Genomic DNA, 14,142 nt, shown 5'->3' on the forward strand with positions numbered 1-14,142 from the left:
ATATCTTCCGGCTAGCGTAATAGACCGGTCGGTACCATTTCGATTCAGTCAGTTGCATTAGTGCGTTGCCGATTGCTATGTCGGACACATCTACGAACACGTGGAATTCTTTTGACCAGTCTAGTGGTTGCACAACCAGTGCTTGTGACAGCAGTACTTTCAGTGCCCGGTAAGCCTCGTCCTCCGTATTGGTCCATTGGAACGGTGACCGGTGAACCGCTGCATGCAATGGTGTAGCCAGATCGACCAAATACCGGAGCATCCAACTATGCCACCGGATTTGTCCTAGAAACCGACTCAACGCTTTCGCTGTGGAAGGTGCCGGGGCTTCTAAGATTGCTTTCACCTTATCGGGGTCTACTGCGATCCCGTCCTTGCTGACTAGATGGCCCAGCAATGCGCCGCTTGTTACTCCGAACACACACTTTGCTGGATTCAGGCTTAGCCGATAACTCCTCCATTTCTCAAGACGTAGCCGGAGGTGTTGGAGATGTTCTCTGTCTTAGCTATACACGGCAAAGTCATCTAGGAATACCTGCATGAATGCCGAAATGAAGTTGCCAAATATCTCCATGATTATTCGTTGGAAGGTCGCCGGCGAGGTCTTGAGCCCGAACATCCTTACTACTGCGACAAAGACTCCCCATTCGGTGGCAAATGCCGTCTTGTCTTGGTCATCGGGGTGTGTCCTTATTTGATTGGAGCCGCTTAACCCGTCTAGGAAACTATACACTTCATGCCTGGCTACCGCATCCAGCACTCCATTTGTAAACGGTAGTGGAAAGGCGTCGGTCACCGTCGCCGCATTGAGTTTGTGGTAATCAACGCACACCCGGATCTTACCGTTCTTTTTCGGCACGATGACTATGGGGCTTAACCATGTAGCTTTTTTCACTGGTCAGATAAAACCGACCCATAGCAACTTGTCAATTTCCTCTTTGACTTTTGCCGCATAGTTAGGGTTCATCCGGTAACGTCATTGTGCTACCGGTTTGGCATCCTTATGGAGGTGTATTTGGTGTTGGTACAACTGGGGATCCAACCCCTACATGTCTTCATAGGACCAAGCAAATACGTCTCGGAACTCCTTTAATAAAGTGATCATCACCATCCTGTTGTCCGGTGACATTTCCTTAGCAATATGCACTGGTCTGGCATTGTCCCCGGCCCCTAAGTTCACTTCCTCTAACTGGCATGCTTTCACGCGTTGGGATACCGCCATCTCCCTCTCCAGAGCTTCCTGTGCTTGCCGTAATTCTCTGGTAGCTTCCCGATCTGGTTCCTCGATGTGGTCGTCCAATTGCATTCTATATGGTGACACTGCTTCCGCCACATCGATTTCAAGTAGGGGTATGATTTTTGGGTTTTCTTCTAAGTACTAGTCGACCTCTTCGTCCGCAAGCCCCTCGAGCATGTTCACACCTTCCACATATAGCGACGTCAGCTCCTTGCCAGTACTGGCTCAAGGGTGGGTAGGTACCCTTATTTTTGTCTTCCCTTGTCGGAAGGTAATCATGTTTTTCCGCCAGTTTTGTTTGATATTTGCCATTTTCAGCCATGGGCGGCCCAGCAACAGCGGGTAAGCACCTTGCACATTGAGTTGGAGAACCAATGCCAAAATGCGGAATGTGTGACCTCCGACAGTTACCTCTAGGTCTCGTATCAGACCAGTAGGTCTTACCGAACTTGTATCCGCCATCCGGAGCCAAAACGGGCAAGGCTCCCATTCCTAGATTCCCAGGGTATTACAAGTCCGTAGACTGGTCACGTTCACGCCTGATCCTCCGTCCACAATCATTCCTGGTAGTTCTCGTCCTTTGACAATGGCAGTGATTGCCGGACTGTTCGTGTCTACCACTGTTGGCCCTTCTTCCAAATTTGAGAAGAACGCAGGAGCCGGTAACGGAATGGATGTGGTCATTCCTGATTTCAGCCCTTCCGTAAACCGGGGCACTAGTTGTAATGACCGACCCAATGGCAACGTAATTTGACATTATTGTAACGCTTGCCATGTTGGATTGTCTAGCTGACTCGTGTCATTGGCCCTTTCTGGTCTCTCCTTTTGTTGTTCAAGCTCCGCCACATTCTGTTCATTTGCCTTCTTCACCCACTCCGTGGCTTGCTTTCGGATGGCCTATTGTGTTTCCCACTCCATTGTATATCGGCAACTTCTGCTACCACCATATTTACGGCTGGTTGTTGCTCGTAGCTTTTAATTGAGCACTGATTGCTACAATGCCCTTCTTGCCGGCAATAGTAGCAGTACGCTTTCCGGGTGTTGCTGGATTCAACATTCCCTCCGGTTCCCGGTTGAGGTCCTATTGGTGGTCAGTTAGGTGGTTGGCCTTGGTCCGGTTGGTTGCTTGGCGTGCCCTTGTCCGGTTGCCACTGGTGGTCCTCCTTTCTAGCATTCCATTTTTTGTTGTAGCGTTTCTTGTTCTGGTAACCCTATCGGGGTCGGTTTTCATAGTTGCCTTGATTTTCCCTCCGCTGGTTGTACCCAAGGGAGTGGTCCCGGCTCTATCTCTCGTATCATTCACCGATGTAATCTCGGTAACTATCCTGCCAGTTTCAGTTGTGAGTGTCCCTCTTATCGTTGTTCTGGATATCTTGCGTCGGCCGATAACGCTCATCTCACCGCCAACGTTCTTCTTCCTCCTCCCGGTTGCTCTGGGGTTCGATTTGCCTTACCGGTGCCGCTTGTTGGTTCAGCAAGTTATATTCGCATCGGTCCATTGTGTGCGTTCTAGAGGGGCATAACATGCACTGTATCCGTATGGTACATTCTATTGCCGAGTGCCCGGCATTGACACAAGTCGTACATTGTATAGTTTGCCGAAACCGTAGGTCTTCTTCTGTTGGTAATGTCCGTTGGAGTGCCCCCATTGTTAGCCATGAGCTTGTTCCCGGCATTGACACAAGTCGTACATTGTATAGTTTGCCGAAACCGTAGGTCTTCTTCTGTTGGTAATGTCCGTTGGAGTGCCCCCATTGTTAGCCATGAGCTTGTTTTCTCCATCTCCCTGACCCTTTCTATGACTTGGTCGATCGTGCTGGTGTGGAAATCGATTAATGCACACACTGTACGCAGGGGTTCCCTGAGTGTGGCTAGGAATATTGATTTCGCCTCTTCCTCCGGTGGTGCCTGATTGAGTTGACTGTCCATTCGTTGGAACCGGATTACGAATTATTGAATGGTTTCAATAGGTTGTTGTCATATGGTGTAGAACTATAAAGATTTGGTTTTTAATTCCTCAAATGTCGTGATGGTGCCGGGAGTGTGCGTCAAGCGCCATCGCACCGCTGGTCCTTCCAAGGTCATGCCGAACCCTGCAATCTTCGAGCGTTCTGCTTCGGCAGCGGTCAAGCGTTGCGACACATGGTTTGCTTCCCATGTTTGCAGAAATGCATAGACATGAGCTTCTGCGTCCGGATCATCCCGGTACTTGGGATATTGGAACGGCATGTCGTCGTCCGGTGTCGTAGGTCTTTCCTACTCTTCTTTTGGTGTCAGAGGTTTTGCCTCCTCTTCTTTTTGTGTCTCACGTAGCGGGGTCGGGAGTTGATTTGCCACCTACCGATCTGGGGCTTCCAGTTCCGTTAGCTCTGGTTCTGGTGTTGGCAAGGTATCCGACTGCTCATCCTCTGATCCGTCTAGGGTGTCGTGGCTGCTACGGTAATTCGAATGGGCACTGCATTCGCCGTCTGAATCCGATTCGAAGGCTGAGAATGGTTCCGAATCGCCTCCCCCTGTCGCTAGTGCATGCAGAATGGATTCCGCGTCTCGGAGACTGCTCAAGCTGCTTCCTTTGTCCCGTTGGGAATTCTGCTACCCGCGGAGTGACTCTGCGGCCACTCACCGGATTACTTTGGAAAATGAGCGATTCGCACGGATCTCTTCAGTCGCCTGTTCGAAAACCTCGCTTCCGCAATCGTTCGGCAAGTCTTCTTACTGGCTCCATAATCGGGTCGTTTGTTGGTCTAGTCATCCATGCCCGCCGTTGGTAGCTGCGTTTGTGCAGTAATCGTGGTCGCCAAAAATTGTGTTATCGCTAGGAGTTGGACAATGGCCTAACACAGAGAGTCTCCTTGAGACACTTCACCAAAGGGTGTTGCGGTGAGATAGATTTAGACCGACTATTAACGGATCCTTAATGAGTTACTAGCGACAATATCATTAGTCACAATACATGCGTAGGATAATTTACACTTAGCGCAGAACGGTAATTAACAATGATTCAGATACAGAACAATAACACTCTATTAACTATCTACTAATGATTACAATCTAGCCGGACCTTTTTATAGGTCTCTGGCTTTAGGTACAAACCGGCGCCAATCGGCAACTGGCTACGAACCGGTCCGGATCCGAATCGGCATACCGATTCCGTGTCCATCCATTCGTTTCTCAAATCATAATAATAAATATATAATTAGCTCCCAGTTATTAATTATCCCCTCGTTTCCCATTCTGGACTTTGCTTGCCGATCGGGTAACATGTAGTACAGAGTGCTACCCTTGTGTACTACCGCGTAGAACGTTGTTAGGCTCTCCACTACTTGACCGAGGAAGTGTCCAACCTGATCGCTAATTAATTCGATGGGACATCCATAACGACACTAGATGTACTCATAAAGGAACTTCGTCGTTGATGCCGTGGTATTGTCTTGCAAAGCCTTGGCCTCTACCCACTTGGTGCAATAATCCGTACCGACAATGATGTATCTGTTGCTGGTTCGCATGGCTGGTGGCTTGAATGGTCCGACAAAGTCCAGCCCCCATTTTTCAAATGGTTCCAAGGGTAGTACCAGCTGGTGAGGCATCTACGCCTGCTTTATCGGTTGGCCTATTCGTTGACACAAATCATATTCCTTCGTATATCGGACCGAATCTTTTAGTGTCGTTGGCCACCATAGCCCACTGCGGCATATCCTTGTTGCTGTAGCTTCTCCGGCATAGTGTCCTCCGGCGACTCCGCAATGTGTTTCCCGTAATATGGTGTCCTTTTCATCACTCTGCACCGCTCTCCGCCATATTCCATCGGCTCCCTTGTGGTATAGGGTGTCCTATACTAAACAAAAATGTCGGCTTTGGACCACCAATCGTTTCCTCTCGTCTCTGTTCATCTCTTCTGGAGGTAGTCCTATGCTTAAGAACCGATGCATGTTCGTTATCCATTTATCCTCGTCCGGAACTGTACTATCCGTTGTGGTTTCTGCCGTAATTTTAAATAGTTCGGCATCCGGAAACTCATCTGGTACGCCATCACCAATCTCGCCAGTTTCTAACCGGCTCAAATAATTGGCAATCGCGTGTTGTATACCCGGTTGGTGATAAATTTCGAACTCGAATTCCTGTAGTAGCAATGTCCACCGGGCCAGCTTACCTGTGAGGGATGCCTTAGAGACCATGTATAAAAGCGCGGAATGGTCTACATGAAACGAAAATTTACGGCCCAACAAATAGTGTTGGAACTTTGTGACACTATAAATCATCCCCAAGGCCTCTCTTTCTGTTGTGACAGTTTCTGGCTCGCATATTATACCAACCGGTACTACTTGGGTTCAGTCAGCTGCATAAGTATGTTGTCAATTGCTATGTCGGACGCGTCGACGAACACATGAAACTCTTTGGACCAGTCAGGGGGTTGTACTACTGGTGCTTGCGATAGTAGTACTTTTAGCGCGCGGTAACCGTCATCCTCTATAGCCATCCATTGAAACGGTGTTCGGTGAACCGCAACATGCAGCGGTGCTGCAAGATCTGCCAAATACCGGAGCATCCAGCTATGCCACTAGTAGTCGGCACCGTCTTGAGTCCAAACATCATCACTACGGCAACAAAAACTCCCCACTTGGTAACGAACATCGTCTTTTCTTGGTCATCAGGGTACATCCATATTTTATTGTAACCGCTGAATCCGTCTAGGAAGCTATATACCTCATGACTAGCTACCGCATCCAGGACTCCATCCGCGAATGGAAGTGGAAAGGCATCGGTCACTATCGCGGCATTCAATTTCCGGTAATCGACACACACCTGGATCTTCCCGTTCTTCTTCGGCACGACAACTATCAGACTCAACCATGTCGCTTTCTTTACCGGCCAGATAAAACCAACTTGGAGTAACTTGTCGATCTCTTCTTTTACCCTTACTACATAATTAGGGTTCATTTGGTAGCGCCTTTGTGCTACCGGTTTGGCGTCTTTGCTGAGATGTATCTGGTGTTGATACAACTGCGGATCCAGCCCTCGCATATCCTCATAGGACCAGACAAATACGTCCCAGAATTCTTTCAATAATGTAATCATTGTCGTTTTGTTTTCCAATGACATTTCTTTGGCAATATGTATTGGTCGTGCTTCCTCTCCAGTTCCCAAGTTTACTTTCTCTAGCTGGGACGCCTTCACCCTTTGAGATACTGCCATTTCCTGTTCCAGGGCCTCCTCTGCTTGACATAGTTCTCTGACAGCATCTCTATCCGGTTCCTCTCCAGCATCTTCTGGTTGTGCAATATACAGGGAGACTTATTTGGCCACACCTATTTCGAACAAGGGTACGATTTTTGGATTATCCTCGAGATACTGATTGACTTCCTCATCAGCGAGCCCTTCCAACATATTAATGCTTTCAGCGTATAATAGTGTTAGCTCTTTGTCAATTCCGGTTTGTGGATGTGTCGGTACCCGTACTTTGGTTTTGCCTCGTTGGAACGTAATCACATTCTTTCGCCAGTTTTGCTTAATGTGCGCCGTCCGCAACCATGGTTGTCCAAGCAATAGTGGGTAAGCCCCTTGGGTATTTAACTGGAGAACCACCTCGGAAATGCGGAATGCATGTCCTCCAATTGTTACCTCCAGATCTCGTATTAAACCGGTGGTGGGTCTTACCGAACTTGTAACTGCCATCTGGAGCCAAAATGGGCAAGGCTCCCACTCCTGGATTCCCAGGGTGTCACAAGTACGGAGGTTGATTACATTGATGCCCGATCCTCCATCGACGATCGTCCCAGGTAGCTCACGTCCTTTGACAATGGCAGTGATTGCCGGACTGCTTGTGTCCACCACCGTCGGCCTTTCCTTTGGGTTGGAAAAGAAAGCCAGAGCCGGCGATGAGTTTGGTGGTGTTATTGCCGATTTCAGCCCATCCGTGAACTGGGGTACTAATTGTAGTAGTCGGCCTAATGGCAACGTAATTTGACATTCCTGTAACGCCTTCCATGTTGGGTTTTCTGACTATATTGTGTCGGTGAGCTCCGCCAGTGCCTCCTTTTGTTGTTTGACTTCAGCCACATTCTGCTCATTTTCCTTCTCTACCCATTTGGTGGCCTATTTCCGGATAGCCTCTTGTGCTTCCCACTCCGTTGTCTTTCCTTTTGACCTAGTGGTGACTTGTTGTATATCCGCAACCTCTGCTACCACCATATTGAGTGCCGATCGTTTTTCATTACTTTTCACCGGGCATTGGTTGTTGTAATGGCCTTCCTGCCAGCAATAATAACAATATGTTTTCTGGGTAATGCTGGATTATGCTTTTGGCCCGGTACTTGGTTGAAATCCTGTTGCCCATTGATTAGGCTCTTCTGTACGTCTTTGTTCTGGTTGGGTGCCACTTAAGCTTCTCTCCGGCTCTCGTGGGTATTCCTTCACCGGTTCCCGACGCTCCTCCTTTTGGGTGTTTTGTTTCTTATTAAAACGTCAGTGGTTCTTGTATCCCTATCGGCAACGATCTTCATAATCCCCACGCTGATCCTCTCTCCTCCGGTTGTAACTTGGAGAGTGATCTTGATCAGAACGGTCACCATTATAATCCCGGTACTTGTCATACCGGTTCTGGTCATAAGTGTCCCTTCAGCCCCTATACCGGACATCCTGTACTGGCCGGTAACGCTCGTCTTGATGCCAACGTTCTTCTTCCTCTTCCCGGTCACTTCGGGTATCCATTTGTCTTACCAGTGCCGCTTGCCAGTTCAGTACGTTATACTCGCATGGGTCCATTGTGTGCAACCTGGAATGGAATAACATGCACTGTGACCGCATGGTACATTCTATTGCCGAGTACCCGGCATTGAGAGAAGTCGTACATAGTATAGCTTGCCAAAAACATAGGTCTTCTTCTGTCGGTAATGCATGTTGGAGTGCCGCCATTGTTAGCTACGAGCTTGTTTTCTCCATCTCCCTCACCCGGTCTATGACCTGGTCAATCGTGCTACTGCGGAAATCAATGACTGTGCACACCGTACACAGGGGTTCCCGAAGTGCTGCTAGGAATATTGCTTTAGCCTCTGCTTCCAGTGGTTCCCGACTTAGTTGGTTGTGCATCCACTAGAACCAAATTACGAATTGTTGAATGGATTCCATAGGTACCTGTCGTATGGTATAGAATAGGCCAACCATCTCTCATTGATCCATCTCCTTGTTGAAGAATTGTAAAAAACTGGTTTTCAAGTCCTCAAACATAGTGATGGTGCCGAGAAGGTGCGTCAAGCGCCATCGCGCGGCTGGTCCTTCTAAAGTCATGCCGAACTCTGCAATCTTCGATCGTTCTGCTTTGACGGCGTTTAAGCGTTGTGACACATGGTTTGCTTCCCATGTTTGTAGAAATGCATACACATGGCCTTCCGCATCCGGATCATCCCTGTACCTGGGATATTGGAACGGCATATCGTCATCTGGTGTCGAAACTCGAGCTGGTGGTGACGGAGGTCTCTCCTCCTCTTCTGGTGGAGGCGGTGTCGGAGGTCTTTCCTTCTCTTTTCTCGGCGTCGAAGGTCTTCCCTCCTCCTTCGGAGGCTCGCGTGGTGGTGTCGGAGGTTGATCCGCCTCGTGCCTTCCTAAAGCTTCCAGTTCTGTTATCGCCGGATCCGGTGTTGGTATATTATCCGATTCCTCTTCTTCCGGTCCGTCCAGGGTGTCGTGACTGCTGTGGTAATTCGAATATGCGCTGTATTCGCCGTCCGAATCCAATTCAAACACCAAAAATGGTTCCGAATTGCCTTCTCCCGCTGCTAATGCTTGTAGGATGGATTCCGCTTCCTTTACACTACTTAAACTACTTCCTTCGTCTGGATGGGAATTTTGCTGCAACCGGAGTGACTCCACGGCCACTCGCCGGATCACCTTTGAAAAGGATCGATACGCGCGGATTTCTTTTGCCACTTGGTGGTACTCTTTGCGCTTCCACAGTCTTTCGGTGAGTTGTCTCGCTCACTCCGTTGTTGGGTCGTTTGTTGGTCTAGTCATCCATGCCCCCCGCTGTTCACTACGCTTGAGCAGGAATTGTGGTCGCCAAAAACTGTGTTATTCCTTGGGCCAGGACGAGGCCTAACACAGGGTGTCCCTCTAAGACACTTCACCAAAGGGTGGTGCGAGTGGGGTAGGCGTAGACTGTGTGTGATACAACGTATTCCTAATCGGTGACTAACCGGCGTGGTTAAGGATAGTAATACACTCGTAAGATAGATTCTATTAAGCACAGAACGGTAATTAACTTAGACCTTCAAAGATTAAACAAGATGTAAACAACACTTTCATTAATAAACCGCTATTTAATTACAATTTAACCGGGTCCTTTTATAGGTCACCGGCTCTGGTTACGAACCGGTCCAGATCCGGATCGGCATACCGATACCAGGTCTGTCCATTCACTTCTCAAAATATAATAATTATAGATAGTTCTAAAATTATAATTATCCCTTTCCCATTCCGGACTTTATCTGGCTTTTAAGTCTTTGCCGGTCAACAAATCACACTTCAATGAGAATGAAACACAGAAATGGGAAGTGGAGAGTACACAAAGGAAATACACAAGATGTTTACGTGGAAAACCCTAAATGGAAAAAAACCACGGGAGCCCACGAACTGCAACTATCACTATAGGAGAAAGGTACAATTAGATCCTCAGAGGCAACGACCTTGAGCTCTATATCTTCGCCAACCGGCGGTTACAACAGAGTATCGCTCTGTATTTCACACACTCTCTCTCTCTGTCGCTCTCTCTGTACAACAATATGACAACAACAACCTAAGTGATTGCCCTAAGTCATATTTATACTTATATGAACTTAGGGCTATTTACAAATATAGCCTCAATAGGCTTACTCAAAACATATTTACAGATTTGTCTTCTCTTCCGGTTCTCATCGGGTCCTCTTTATTCATCACCAGGTCCCGTCCGGAGGGACCGATTTCCCAACACACTGGAAGTTTATACTGACTTGGACATGTCGACTAATGTGGATACTACTCGATCCATGTCCGGGTACGTATTGACTTATGCAGGGGGAGTTGTTTAGTGGCATTTGAGACTGCAGAAGGTTGTGGCGCTGTCGACCACGGATGCCGAATATATGGCCGCAGCGGAAGCCGACAAGGAAATCATATGGATGGAGTTTATCAGTCAGCTTGGAATTCGACAAGAGGAATTTTAACTCCATTGCGATAACCAAAGTGTCATCCACCTTGCGAAAAATGTCGCCTACCACTCGAGGACTAAACACATCCCGAGAAGATATCATTGGCTCCGACAGCGAGTAGAAGAAAAGGAGTTTGCTCTAGTGAAGATCCACACGGTCAAAAATGGATCAAATATGTTGATGAAGGTGTTGTCAACCGAAAAGCTAAACACGTACCAATAGAGAGCTGGTTTGGTGAAGTACCCCATCTCGGAGTGAAGGGAGAGTTTGTTGGGAAACAAGTCCCTCTGGATGGGAAGAGAAGAACCGATTTGGTGAGTAACTCGGTCGAGGCTGAAACTGAAATCGAGGATACAAGGGTAATTCGGCCGAGGTTGATAGGCCGAAAATGAAACCAAAATCGAAATGGAAATCGTTTCGGAAGACTATAATTGTAATGGTCTAAAATGCCTCTTGGGGGCTATACTTCTAAATAGCCAGAAAATTGCTTTTGTTTATAAGCAACTAGGGCAAACTTTAGTATCGTGTAGTTGATCATTATTGTAAAAGTTAGAATGAGGTAGTGGCCTCTGTAACTGTTCAGATACAAGCTCAACATTGGTAAGATCGGTGCGTAAACCGATACGCAACAAGAGGCCGGATCGGCGGTGCGGAAACCGGGAGGCCGTTGAGCAGATATTCCGCGAGGGAATATATTTGGGAGTTAGTAAAGGAGCTCAATTATGAGCATTGAAGTACGTGTCAGTACTTCTATTAGTCTGTATGGACTTGTATAAAAGTGCTCTCTAAGCACATCCTATGTACACAGAGTTTTTACACGTTATTTTGAATTTAGTTTCTTCTATGTGTTTTTTCCCCTCTTTGTCTCTTCCGCGTACATCGTTTCTTAAGCTCTCCATTAAACCTGTTGTTTCCTCTTGTTGGTATTCTGTGTGTCATATAGCTTCCACATGTTACATTTTTCATGGTATCAGAGCGCGAGGGTTGAGAACCTCTACAACTGACTTCAGTTCGAAACACATACAAAAAACAAACCTAATCTCGGTCAAGAATAGAAAGGAAAAAATAGATAGAGGTATGGCTAGTTCGCTTCCAATTGAGAAGCCCGACAGAAGTAACTACGCATCTTGGTCGTACAAGATGCACCAGTATCTACTTGAACATGGATACTAGACCTATGTCGATGGAGTGAACGATGGAGCACCCGAATCGACACACAGAGACTTCCTAGTCTGGGAACAGTCTGCGAGCAGAGTTCTGTACTGCTTCACGTCCTATGTGAGCGAACAGATCTTGAGCTACATTCAGGATGCAAGAACACCGAAGGATGCTTGGGGAAATCTGAAAAAGATTTTTGCCGCAAGCACCACAGCCAAGAAGCTCCAACTCTAACAAGAGTTGAGCAATGTGCATCACGTGACATGACGGTGGCTGACTACACCTCCAAGATAAAGGATATCTTGGTCTCCCTCGCCTCCATACATGTGACGGAGGATTAGCATCGAAGTTCGGAGCATTCCGAACTGCTAATTGTACAAGGGAGAATATGCCGTCGTTTTTCAACTTGCAGTCGATGCTCCTTGTAGAGGAGAATCACGCAGGTGCGTCGACAAATACACACGCCAACAACAAGATGTTGTACACGGAGGGAGATAGGCCCCGTGGTCGTGGTGGATGAGGCGAGTCGGTGCGCAATGGAGGCCGCCAGCGGGAGCAAGGAAGAAGGCATCGTGGTGATGCCGACAACGATTCCGGACCCTCCAGAAGCATGGGTAGTCGAGGAGGCGACGAGAACCGGCAAGGAAAACACGCCGCAGAATGCTGGTATTGTGGCAAGAAAGGCCACAAGGAGACCGAGTGCTGGAAGAAGCACGCTGATTCGGAGAAAACCAAATCCGAATCCGGACCAACCGAACAAGGAAATCGGTAGCGGACGCACTACGCCGAAGGATCCGAAAAAGTTGGAAAGGGGGCAGCCTTCGTGACAAGACACAAAGCAAACTCGATGAGGAAGATCACCCCGAAATCAGACGAAGTGTGGGACATTGACTACGGAGCGTCAAACCATATGACGAACCATAAAGAGTGGTTCTCATATCTGGAAAAACCGGAACAACCGGGAGTAGTCGCAACAAGAGACAACACTTCGCATTCGATTGTACATGTCGGTGAAGTTCCCCTCAGCCACGTCGGGAAATAGGGTAAGCTAATGAAAGTGTTACACGTCCCGACAATTACGAAGAATTTGGTGTCGGTCGGACAGATCGTCGACCAGGGGATGCAAGTCCAGTTCACGCATCTCGAGGAAGAAGGCCAAGTTATTGCACAAGGGCGCAGAGATGGGAGGATGTTCATCCTCGACACCAATGACGTAGGCACCACCATGTTTGCGAAAGGGCAAAAAATCGAGTCGGATATCAACTTTTGGCATAAGTGGATACGTCAACTACCAAAGGTTTTAGGACTTGCAATCGAAACAAGTTGTATTTGGATTGTTGAAATTCAGTGGATGAAAGGCCCAAATTTGTGAAGCCTGCCAGCTAGGGAAGCAACACCGACTTCCTTTGTCCAACGAGCGTAATCGGAGCCTACATAAGCTCGACTGGATACATTCAGATGTATGGGGACTGGCACAGAACGTGAGTCTTGGCGGGAGTCGATATTTCGTCTCCTTCATCTACGACTACACTTGGCACACATGGATCTACCTCATCGAAAAGAAGAGTGAAGTCTTCGACTGTTTCCGGAGCCTCAAAAATCTTTTCGAAAGAGAAACAGGGAGGAAGATCAAGTGCCTATCGTCGGATGGCAGAAAAGAGTACTTTTCCGGCCAATTCAACAGTTATCTACAACAAATGGGAATTCGGCGTGAAGATCAGTTGTAGGTATACGCCGGAGCAAAATGGCATAGCCGAAAGAAAGAATCGATTGGTTGTGGAAGCAGTGCGGGCAATGCTGGAAGAAAAGAGCATGCCCAAGTTCTATTGGGCCGAAGCGGTCCGAACCGCGGTCTACATCCAGAATCGGATCGGCCAAAAAGTGTCGGCACATGAGCTGTATTTCGGAAGGAAGCCAAATCTACGACACTTGAGGGTTTTCGGTAGCATCGCATATGTGCATGTGCCGAAGGAGATGCGGAGGAAGCTAGACACAAAAGCCAAGAAGTGTATCTTGGTCGGCTACTCAGATGAATAGAAGGGTTATAAGTGTTATAACCCAGGAACCAAACAAGCTCGCGTAAGTCGGGATGTTGTGTTTGATGAGTCCGCGTCTTGGTATTTGCCTCCGACTCCGGACCTCAACCCTAATCCAAGTTCTGAAGATGAGGTAAGTGAAGCTGCGATGCCTCCTGATGAACACGAAGTCGGAACTCTTGAAGAGATTCCGATCTCATTTCGGCTAAGTGGACCGAATGAGTGACTGAGCTGGTTTGACCAGTTAGATGAAGAGCCGGCGAGTAGTGGAGACTCGGTCGTGCATTCCCCGCACAGGAAGCCGAAGAGATGGCTTATGCGCAAAGAAAAGGGAAAGAAGAAGATGCCGGAGTACGGCACGGATAGGGACAAGTCGGATCGATGTGAATCCGACTCCGAGAAGAGCGATGACGGGCCTTCAAGAGCAAAGTCTGCGTCGGCCAGAACAGCCTCAACATCGGCAAATGCGCAATTATGTCGATTTACCCGCCAGAAGAACCCTGGTGTGCGGTTCAGATACAACGAGTACATG

The sequence above is a fragment of the Azolla caroliniana genome, unplaced genomic scaffold (assembly GCF_043228905.1).
Source record: "Azolla caroliniana isolate FFs.n. ecotype wild unplaced genomic scaffold, voAzoCaro1.0.p SCAF_18, whole genome shotgun sequence".
Classification (NCBI taxonomy): Eukaryota; Viridiplantae; Streptophyta; class Polypodiopsida; order Salviniales; family Salviniaceae; genus Azolla; species Azolla caroliniana.